The sequence below is a fragment of the Doryrhamphus excisus genome, linkage group LG11, assembly GCF_037039965.1.
Source record: "Doryrhamphus excisus strain RoL-2023G ecotype Guam linkage group LG11, RoL_Dexc_Guam_v1.1, whole genome shotgun sequence".
In the NCBI taxonomy this organism is placed as follows: domain Eukaryota; kingdom Metazoa; phylum Chordata; class Actinopteri; order Syngnathiformes; family Syngnathidae; genus Doryrhamphus; species Doryrhamphus excisus.
In genome coordinates, this window is record NC_136367.1 from 21,202,740 (window position 1) to 21,212,575 (window position 9,836).

Genomic DNA, 9,836 nt, shown 5'->3' on the forward strand with positions numbered 1-9,836 from the left:
TACGTCTGATGGCGGCCAAATGGCCGGGCACCTGTCCGGGCTGCGTTGAGCAGGAGAGGGAAGGCGGCTGGCTTGTGCCGCTCCATTCACAGGATCCACATGGAGCCGGGCAACGTGTATTCCAGCTGTGGGCGACCAGAGATCAGATAACAGCATCCAGATATGTTGCCGCATGTGGGTTCCTTTTCCCTTCACCTGTGATGAAGAACCTCAGATGAAGAAGGGAGAAGGAAATGGAATTATGGGAATCTGAGTCTCACAGTGAAATACGGTTCTTACTACTGAGGAGAGGGCAGGCACCAGAAGGGGGGGGGCAGCCTGGGCAAAGGCAGGAAATCCCAATGCAGCATGAACTATTTTTCTCCAGCGTTCCACCAGAGCAGCTCTTTGTAGCGTTCTCCCGCCCCCTCCATCGGGCCTCTGTCTCTGATAACCATCCACTGCTGTTGGAGGAGGCAACCGCAGCGCTAGCGCCTTGAGAAAAACAATCCCAACCTCTGTCACACACATATGTACTCAGTTCACTTGTGGGCCATTACTCAGCAGCGCTGGGGGTTGCGGATTGGGGATCAAAAGCTTGGGGTTCCCCTAAATCTCAGCACAATGTCCCGCTGTGGTCAGGCCACAGACAGCGAGGCACCTTATTTCGCACAGACCCCCCCCCAAATGCCAAAAACACTCAAGTGAAAAAAGAAACACGCATACGCTGTAAAATATTCATGTTTTCTTCCTGCCGTTCCTTCTCTTCCGTCAGCGTCCTCTGTGCTCACGACAAACATTCCTGGCCAATTATCGCAAATCTCCTCTCTGTATCACTTGATCACGGAAGATGCACATGCTCTTCATGTGATTCCAATGAGGAGCTGAATTCTGTACGCCTCCCCCATTTCACTGTGACACACATTCCTTTTCATTAGGTCAGTCGCAGGAACGGAAGAGGGCACTGACGGACCAGAAAGAGCAACTTCCACAAAAGCCGCCTCAACAATTCATCCAATCCACCACTCGTACAGAGCAGGAACCAGGAAGAAAGCCCCTGGGGGTGTCCGGTCCTTCCCCACCGAGGGCCGCATAGGGCTTGGGGGCCATTTTACTTATCAATGTTTTGTTTACTTTGAAGCAAAAGTGCCTTTTAACTTTTTGGAAGGCCGCCTTTCAGAAAAGAAACATCACAGCAACAGTAAAAGATGGTGGTGGTAGTGTAATGGTCTGGGGCCGGTTTGCTGCTTCAGGACCTGGAAGACTTCCTGTGATGGATGGAAGCATGAATCCTGAAGAAGAATGTCCGGCCATCTGTTGGAACCAACTTGGGTTCTCCAGCAGGACCAGCAGGTCCACCTCCGAATGACTGAAGAAAAACCAAATGAAGACTTTGGAGTGTCCTGGTCCAAGTCCAGACCTGGATCCTATGGAGATGCTGTGGTATGACCTTGAAAGGCTTCATGATGGAAAAGCCTCCAATGGGTTGGAAAGACTGGAAGAGACTCATTGCAAGTTATTGCAAACGCTTGATTGCAGTTGTTGCCCAAGCACTTATTAGAACTAATCAAACAGGGACATGTAGCTTTGGATTTCTTTCTCCCTTAATAATAAAAAGTATTTTGGTTCAGTTGTGTTGTCGTTGACTAATATTTAAATTTGTTTGATGATATGAAATCACAGATCCATCACAGCAAGTCTTCCAGGTCCTGAAGCAAGAAAACAGCCCCAGGCCATCACACTACCACCACCATCTTTTACTGGTTTATTGCAGTTTCATTGTATTTCTCTAATGCAGGAGCCAATAAAAAACAGCCACGGGTCACAAGACTACTTAGAATGGACGTAGAGCCACACTGCACAGTACTGTAGTAGATTAGACACAGTACATACATACATTTGACATTTTGACGCTACAGTATTAGCAGTTGACAAATAACATCATAAAAACATAGCCATCGCCCGTCTCAGTGGAACATAAAGGCCGAATATTTGCCGCTTCTGTAACGCGTCCCATGACTTTGGTGTGAATGAAGCGATAATACGTCAGCTCTTGTGAGACAAAAAGCTAAGTGTGCTAAAGCTGAGCTCGCTTGTCCGGGGAACGTCAGCAGCCTCCGCATAAGAACGTTTTCTTTTCTCAGCTGTCACATGCTTTCATTCCAATGAAAATGTTCAAATGATTAGAAAAAAGTCCAAAAACTAAAAACAGATTTGTGCCTCCCGGCCTCTTAGTGTGTCTCTGCTCTCGTATTAATCAATGCAAGGCCATTCATTGATCTGCCGTCCCAGAGAATAAACTTGTGCATGAAGCGCTTCAAAGTGTTTCCACCTGCGTCAGCTACAGCGCCGCCGTTCTTGCAGGCAGTACGGACGACGTGATGTCATACTTCAGACAAAGAACTAGTACTAGTACTTCAAATACCTTTCACTATCTCATGCGTGTTTACATTGCTGCTGTGGTGCTTTTACTTTGGCATCGGTTGCACGCCGGCACCTTGCAACAGCTGGTTTGAATTATCCGTGGGGTGGGGGGTAGGCGGCCGGGGGAGGTGGAGAGTGTGTGTGGAGACTCCTGGCGCCAGGATCGGGCCAGCAGGTCAGAGAGGATGACGACTACCAAAATACTAGCAGGCAACCATCGGCCTGCGGAGAGGGGGTGTTCCTGGCTCGCACGGCGCTCGGCTACAGGATGGGCAGGCGAGTGGCCGACCGTGGGGGCTTTTGTGACTGTGAGAGGGACGCTCCTACTTCCACTTCCTATGCGATAGCCCCTTCCTGTCATTGAGAAACACTACTATTTCAATCGCTTTGTTCAAATGAGCAATATTCTAGAGTGAATGCCACCGTGAAGCCACGAGTAGGCTCTTGGGCAGACTCTTTTAGTTTAGATCTTCAGTAACTGAAACCCCGTTCCTCTGGACCGCATGTGAGCAGGCCCGGAGAGGCTTGAGAATATCCTGAGCTAACAGTAGAAGGTGCTGTTTTCCACATGCAGAAGGCGGAGTCATCGGTAGAGTTGACAAACAACATCAAACCAAGGCCTGGTCCTCCTTAAGGCGTCCACAAACATACAGAACAGTGGACTTTGACGCAATTTCATTTTACAAATGTGTCGAAAATGTTATCATGTGCAGCTAAAAATGACCCCTGACTATGCTAAATGGCATTTATTATGGCTTGCATAAATGTAAATACAATAGGATCACTTGTTCTCCAAACTTTCAAGAGGCTGCAGCAGAATTTCCGAGCTTCCTGGCAATCAAACTAATTTATGAGTCACTGTTACAAAACTTCCTCCCATTCAGGCTGACTTTGCTGGCCTGATAGTCGACGTTTTTCACATCCATATCCAAGTCAGAGTCCAAGATTATTGACCAGACAAAACTACTACTACCGAGTCCTAAACAGCCCAGGACTCAAGACAGCAATTTCCATGCTTATTTGCAGTAAACCAAGTTGTGTATTTGTATAAGAATAGTATACATCCCATCTGTAATCAGTGTTTTCAGTTTTGCTGCAGGTTGCCTTTAAGGATTTCTTTGCTTCTCTTGTTCGACTCCACCTTCTAAAGCACAGAAGGCATTCTGACCGCAAAATATGAGTGTGGGATTTTTTTTTTCCGAGTTATGTGTCAATACCAGTGCAGTGCAGACGTCAGCGCCCCCTGTCATTTAAACCATGTATTGCCCGAATATGTTTGTTTTCGCTCAAATCAATTTAGTAATGCTGAGAAACAGGAGTTTGTCGCCCTCTGCTGGCTATAAAGTATTAACGCCTCACAGACAAAACCACCAAGAACAATGTGTAAAATATTAATTTCACTTTTTGAAACTAATTATTAATTACAACTTTTTAAAAATGTATTCACTGCGATAGGATGTATTTAATTTTTTATTTTCTTTATTCCTGCACAAATATTCTGTCATGTGTTTGTACTCCCATTTGATTGTATTGCCTTTTTTGTTGCTTTTCTTCAGCTCTGGCTGAGCTATCTATATATTACTGCACATTCGCTATTATTATTATTATTATTATTATTATTATTATTATTAATATTATTATTATTATTATTATTATTATTATTATTATTATTATTATTATTATTATTATTATTATTATTATTATTAGCATGTTCTCTATTATTTTCTCTCCCTATCAGAAAATGTTGACACTGAATCACAAGTCTGCATTGGCAGCAAACTGCCACGCATATTTTTGCCAGTAGGGGGCACCATTGGGCAGCCTCAAGTATTTCGAGTCACAGACAGTAGCTACAGTATGTCATATTCAGATGTTTCAGCTTCGCCTTTTCCCTCATGTAAGAGGAGAACCTGACAACTTGGAGATGACAACAGGCGGCTGACACGCTGCGGTGGGCAGAAGATGAGAGGAGAGTCCAGACTCCCAGTAACAGCTGTCCAAACGTCTGCAGCGCTGCTGAATTCCAAGCTGATCCTTCTGTTGCGTCTCGGGGAGGGAGGCATCCCCTCAGGACCGTCTTCACCTGCTCCTGTTTTTGGCCCCACATCCTGCTCGGCATCGGGGGGCCTCACATCGTGGCTTCAGCGGGACATGATGTAATGTCATATCATTTATCTCAAAGGTTTATTAGAATTCAATGTCAAAACAACTCATGTTTTCGAACATTGCTTCCTCGCTATATTGCAGATTTTCTGAAATGAATGAACAGATGACCTCTGTTTTGTGGCAGACTACGGACTAGTACTTGTCAATCAACATTGGAAAAGCAGTGTAGTATTCTGGCCACTAGGTGTCAGTAATGTTCCATAACATAACAGGCTTGCCTTCATTCACACGTCATGTTGTCAGCCGTGGAATGTCTGACGCCACTTATACTCCTTACTCATCCCAGTTCTTCTTCTGCTCTTCTATATGGAAGTGGTAAGATATTGGCTTCTTATTTTCAAACACCTTCCTAAGTTAGAGTAACAAAATTGGAGAGTCCAACTAGTTAAGCGGTAGCATGCTATGCTAGCGGCGGCCATCTTTTGTGTCGTTGTAGTGATGCCATAGCTTGGACATAATACTTCAGTAATGGCTTGTACACAAAGACTATATCATGTATCATAATGAAAAGTCGTAATTGGAAAGATATAAACAGGCTCTAACTATGAAAAATTATATTTATTCATCTTGAAACCTACTTTGTGGATATTCACTTACCACGCTGGAGTCTGGAACCAATTAACGGTGATAAACAAGGGAGGAGTGTAATTATAGATAGTTTAAATCTGATTAAATGTAGCAAGTAGTGTGTGGAACATTCTGAACATTTCTGAAGAGTTTATGGGAGCCACGTCACCCCCAGTTTGAAAACCGCTGAATTAAAATAACACCATTTGCCCACCATTTGTACTTCCTGTATGTGGTCATATGGTAGTTTATGAAATGGTACCTTAAAGTATGAAGACAATGCCCCTGGACACTGATTGATTTGCATTTTAAAGCGGTTCTTAGGTTGATACAAATCACATTCATTGTTACTGCTGCAACGGGAGTGATATTAAAATAGCTTTTAAAGTTAAGTTTCCCCCGTGCATCCATTGTTTCAGTTCAGTTCAACTCCCAACACATTTCCTACTCTTGGTGTTCCACCAGTTGCCAAGAATGACAGGTGAGAAAATGCACGTGCACGCGTGTAGGAATGAAGTAGCAAGGCCCCCGCGGGGCCCTGAGTTAACAAAGAGACGGTTACGATGAACATGAGCTGGCCATCTGCATCCTAAACGTCTGTCAGGCGCTCTCATTGGACGGACAGCAAACATCTCTTGATGGAAGATGGACAAGACTTTGTGTGATTGACTGGCAGACAGTCCAGGAAAGTCAGCTGGGATAGGCTTCAGCTCATCCGGGACCCTGAACAGGGTAGATTAGGGGTGTCCAAACTGCAGCCATTTTTTCATGGATTTTTCTGCATATTTAACTCATTCAATGGCAAAGATGTATTATACATAAAAAAAAAAACGGAAAACTGGCTCCCAAAGACTTTTCCAGCAGTTTTAAGCCACAAGGTGGCAGAAGAGCATCTGATAAGAGCTTGGCATGGATGCTTTGCCTGTAAAAACACACCCAACAGCAAATAGGAAGTGAGCGAGCGTGGAGGAGTGTAGCATGTACAAAGTTACGTGTATGTTACGTAGGGAAATTTTATCCCACGCTACGCATGTTCCAAATGTGAAAATTATAAATAGTTCATGGTGTTATATTTGTCGATATATTGTTATTTCCACGTAAAACTACCCTTTTTGTGTTGTCCATGTTGTGAAGGTGTTTTTCCTCCCTTTTCTAAGCTGAAATGACCTCCAGTATGTTTTACTGCTGGTTAAAGCACAACAAAAAAAAAGGTATACACGCCCTTTATCTTCAAATGAAAGATGCAAGTCTAATCTTTGTTTTGGTAGGTCCCTTGTTTATATCGCCGTAGAACACATTATTCTGTATGGCATGAAAAATCCACCAAAATGGTCTAAAATGGCCGGTAGTGAAAGGTTTGAACGAGTTAACCTTCCTCTTGTGTTAGCTTTTTTTGGTATTATCTCTTGTGTTAATGAAACAATAAGTTACCATCAAATTTGCTTCTCATCTCTTGGTTACCTTCTTAGGCTTTCTCATCCATGAAAATGTTGTTTTTTTTGTTTTTTTTGTCACTATACTCCTCGATTTCAATTTCCAAAAATGGTAAAATGAACCTCAAAAGAATCATATCAATAAATTGAAGGTTCTTTTGCTACCTGGTAATTACTGAGGGCTATAGAACATATCTCTTAATGAATTAAATATATTCCACTAGTTCGTTTGTTAGCTTTTATGCATGTATATTAGTATATTTGACCTATTATGGATCGGTTTTAGCATCTCCAATGCATAAAGTGCATGTGTGTGAATGGAGCTTGTCTATACAGTAGATGTGACTGTCAGCGTCCTAAAGGTGACGTTCTGTGTCACAAAAACATGTAAGTGATATACTGGCATGTGATTTAACAGAGTGGAGACGGACTACGACATTCCCATCAATCATAACGTACAGCATGTGTATGCAGCCTTGTTAACTCTTTCCCTGGGTTTTATTGGAGCGATGAGGCTCCCTCTAAGATCCTGGAGTGCGTCAGATTGTCTGCGGGCCTATGTTTGGATAAGGCGGCATGTCCATTGTCTCCGCTGCCCCAGCTGGGTCGAGGTATGCCTCCGTCGTCCTGAAATAGAAAGACAGCTGAGGGCGGCCGTGCATAGTGAGGGCGGGTCTGGCCGGGCAAGCCGGGCCGGGCCGACTGACTCAGACGACAATGAGAGATGTGGCTATTGTCTGGAGCCACAGGCTAATAGCTACAACGCTGATTAGCCGGCCTGTGTGTCTCGAGGGGGGGGATAATTGGGGCTTTAGGGTGTGTTTGTGCCACGCGCCAGCCCGTCTCCACTGCGATGACCCGGCGGCTAAGACCTGAGCCCACAGCAGCGCTGCAAGGCATTGTGGTTACGGCACGGGGCGATTACAGAAATACCCACCGGCGATGAATGCTTTGATCCAAACGCAGCCTCACCGACCTTTTTATTCTTCGGGGGCGTTGTGATATTTATTTCTTGAGTTATAACCTTGAGTTATACGAGACATGAAAAACCTGTTCAGTGTCGTCCATCCAGAAGCACGTATCTCCAAAAAACTCAAGTATTGTTTGTTGCTTATAACTTTTGGTCAAAAGGGACAACTATGCATGACAAGGCCAGATAATATTACAAAATGTAATAAAAGGTCGTTAAACATATATGTTTAATGAACTTTTATTACATTTTGCTTTATTATTATTATTAAAATGAAAATAAAAAATTGTCATAAAAGGTCATTAAACATACATGTTTAATGAACTTTTATTACATTTTGTATTATTGTATAATTATGATATATATTTATATATTATATATTGTATATCTTTGTATAATTATTTTACATATCCTTACTTTTCAGGTGTTGTCATGTCAAGTGTCTAAATACTTTTATTTGTATCAAAGATAAATAAATGGAATATAGTTTTACCTCAGTTTTTCTTATGAATTCATTCCAAAAGGTTCAACATAAACCAAGGCAATTTTTCCCTCAGGGAATAATGCCCATACAATGAATCTGTCCCGGAAAGCCAAAATATCAACACATATACAGAGGATAATATGACATAATTATAAATGACGTACATCCTAGCTTCATCACATTCCGTTGTGTTCTTTACCCTCTTTACCAAAGTGCGGCCCCATGGTGGGTTATTTTGCAGTCACATGCAACAAAGAAATGCATGGACTCTGCAACTTTATTTGGGCCACCCATTTAGTGGGACAATACGGGACAGGGCGAATGGACTCGTCCGCAAGTGCAATATTGTCCAACAAAATGGAGGTTTGCCTGTACTTGACGGCCATGGAATGTTGACAAGATATTTTGAAAGGCAGCAGCAGCAGTTGCATTTTTGATTTTTGGTATTTGACCTGGTGATCAGCGCCGGCACCTGTGCACGGGTCCGACGTGGAGATGGAGTTGGGCTGCGTCAAGAGCGATTAAGCGCTGATGAAAACGACTGCGGCCGTAATTCCCAATCTCTCTCCATCTCCCCGCCTAATCCCGCAGGCATTTGGCGCATGACGATCTAAAACAACTGTCAGCGGCCCACAGATCAAGTCTTGATGCCCAAAATGTCGTCCTCTGGCTTGCACATCACCAACATGACAGCCGGGCCCAATCCCCAGAATGGAGGCGTGGAGGTCTGGCCTACCGCTCAGCCGGACCCGACTCCATTTGTTTTATCCGAGAAGGTAACCGGAACCTGCGCAAATGTCCAATCGGGAAAACACGAGCATAGCCAGGCCCGGCCACATTAGCGTAAATGATTTTGAAGAACACTGGGGACGTAAGGAGAAGCCTGCAGAAGTCAGCTGTTGCGGAGAGATGTGGCGGGGGGGCGCCGCTAGCGCTGCGTGTTTGTGTATCTGTGTGTGTTTACACACTTATTTCAAGCCAGTAGCTCTGGGGACTTTGCGGATTCATGCGGCCCCGCATGTGTTATCAGCATGCCAGCGTTTCAAACGCTGCAGCGAGTGACATAGAACATAAAGCAGCCTCTCTGAAGAAGCCTTGGTCCCAGAATAGCGCCGGCCCCCTCGATATCTCGCAAAGTTTCAGCCATCACGGCGACACCTCAGCGTCTGCCACGGCAACACAGATAACGCCATCAACAACAGAAGGTGGCCATTTTGAGACACTAACTGTGTCCAGGCGGCTCACCAACGGCCGCACGGGTTCGTTTTGCTACTTTTGGAAGAATCCGCGGCGTCCGGGTCCCGATGTGGAATGCTGGGCTCTGGCTTTGTCTATTCTGAGAGCTTGTACTACACCCCCACCCCCCGCACCCCCCAAGCTGCACTGTCACCCCGCTCCCATACCAACCTCTCCCCTTGCTGTCAAGGTCAGATCCAGGAGAGCCAGCCTACGAGGGCCGCCATGAAATGACCCCGTAAATGAAAGACAAAAAGCACGTGTGCCCATCCGAGGCCCAAGCGGCGATCCTCGGAGTCACATTCCCAATCCGTTTATTCCATATCGGCACTCCCATGTGTGACTTACAAACGGTTGAAGCGCACTTTGTTTGTAGGTTTGTTTGTAGGTGCCGCCCACGCCATTTTCTCTCTATTAATAAAAGCTAGCGTATTTATAGACGCTTGTTTAATGCCGCACAGCTCCTGAAATAATCTCCTCTAAGGTTGCATCCTCGTGGAGGCCATGGAGGCACAATAGCAAACATCCACGCAACACAACATAAAAGTTCCTCACAACGAGATGACTCCATGGCGTT